At 48.0% G+C, this 1,969-nt stretch overlaps 1 protein-coding gene and 1 pseudogene across 1 annotated transcript in view; both read right to left on the bottom strand.

Moving 5' to 3' along the window:
* COL23A1 (collagen type XXIII alpha 1 chain) overlaps positions 1–1,969 on the bottom strand; it is a 380,073-nt gene that overhangs the window by 204,022 nt on the left and 174,082 nt on the right. The window lies entirely within an intron of this gene.
* LOC101638524 lies at positions 654–1,924 on the bottom strand (annotated as a pseudogene).

Genomic DNA, 1,969 nt, shown 5'->3' with positions numbered 1-1,969 from the left:
TAAAATGTACATATATATTTATGTACACATACAGACACACCTACACACAAGAACCAAAAAACCAGAATGGTCCATAGGCACACATTAAAGGTTAAACAAGTTCTGATTTAGAAATGGCTAAGTAAAATTTCCCTATATTTAGAAGAGCTATTCTCTAATGCAAAGGAAATACCTTGGTATCAAATGTCCTTTTCTGATAAATGAAGCAACCACAGAATTGTTGTTCAAAGTAACCAATGCTACTGCTGCAACAACAACACAATAACCTCGACAACTCCCCGAATGGTATTTCAGAACAAACGTATCGCACTGAACGCCCATTCAGATGTAGTTATCCGTCACACTAATGATTTCCGAAAAATCCACACAAAGTAAAGGCCCAAATTACATACACATATATGCATACATATGCACATATGTATGTGTGTGGGTTCGGTACAGTGGTTACGCGTTGGGCTGCTATCCACATGGTCGGCAGTTTGAAACCACCAGCAGCCGTGTAGAGAAAGACTGGGCTTTCCACTCCCATGAACAGTTATAGTCAGAGAAACCCACAGGGGTCATCGCTTCGAGTCAGTATTGACTTGACAGTGAGTGTGGGGTGTGTGTGTGTGTGTGTGTGCACATCTATATCTATATATCAATGCACACAATTATTGAGCTGCATCTTCTGGACAACAAGGCCAAGTTAGTCTCTTTTCATAAAACGCAATGATAATTGGAGGGCCTTTCATGTTGGCCTCTTTCGCCAGCACCCAGCCCGCCTCATCCGGATCGTCCGTCTCAGGAGAAACCTTCCTTCCCGGCTGCGCCCCGGCTGCAGCCCCAAGGACTCGTTCAGGATCAAGACCTCTGGCAGAGCCCTGGGTTGGTCAGCAGCATCTCTTCTCTGCTTTGATTTGCTGTTGTCAGATTCACCGCCAGATAAAGACGGTCTTTTTGTGCCATCTTTTTCTTCACCAGCTTTTGGAGAATTAAGAAATGCATCCATTACATTCTGGACAATCTGAATTTTCTTCCGACCCCCAAGCAGGATCCACATCTGTCAATCCTTTGTGTTTCAGGGATCCGTCTGTCCCCCAGCTCACAACACAGCCACCCAGCACTTTTTCTCCCACAAATTCCTCAAGTTTGACCTCTTCGACTTTCTGTTTCTTTCTTTTTTTAACTTTCTGTTTCTTTCCCCTTGTTTGCAATGTGGTTTTATTGGAGGCGATTGACCAGTCTTGAGCAGCTATTTTTCACTGCCTCAGGGCTGCTCTGAGTCTGCCCCTTCTAGGGCCCTGCACACCTCCGACTGGAGCCACATAGCGAGACTGTAAATTTATATCAGAGCAGATAGCCTCATTTTTCTCTCTCAGAGAGGCTATTGGGTCTGAACCGCTGACTTGGTGATTAGTAGCCCAATGCTTAACCCACAGTGTCACCACAGCTCATTTGAAAACCAGCAAAAACACAGGCAGGAGAAGCACGAACGGAGGAAGAGGGATGCCACAGAGAAATCAGCAAGGCCCCAAGGGATGCCGGGAGTCCAGAAGCTCGCCCAGGAGCCCTTCCCCAGGCCTGCTTCGAGCACCCTTCACTGAAGTGGGTGCCCAGAATTTGGACTTGGGCCAGCGTTGGGAACCCACCAGCAACTCTGGAGAAAGACCTGGATCTGCTCCTGGAGATTAGGAACCCGCAGAGGGCAGGTCTATTCCATTCTCTGTGTGGCTGAGTCAGGGGTGCCGCCGCAGCACCCCACAAGAACAACAGTCCCCCCAAGGGCGAGGATGTACACGTCTGTCTTTTCAGCCACCGGCTCGTGGCAGTTGTACTCCATTAGCACTAAGAGACCACAGCAGGGGCCTCTACTAAACACGGGTCCTATCCCAGAGATGGTTCTTCCCCAATGGCCAAAGTCAGCCAGCCCACGTCTCTCCATTCTCACGCCTGGGGATTCACTTGCCTTTCTGGTTATATGACTCCT

Source organism: Echinops telfairi, unplaced genomic scaffold (genome assembly GCF_000313985.2).
Source record: "Echinops telfairi isolate 266 unplaced genomic scaffold, ASM31398v2 ScPeMD7_7469;HRSCAF=8507_0, whole genome shotgun sequence".
In the NCBI taxonomy this organism is placed as follows: Eukaryota; Metazoa; Chordata; class Mammalia; order Afrosoricida; family Tenrecidae; genus Echinops; species Echinops telfairi.
The sequence above is the reverse complement of the archived record's forward strand: the minus strand, read 5'-3'. Positions and strand labels throughout refer to the sequence as shown.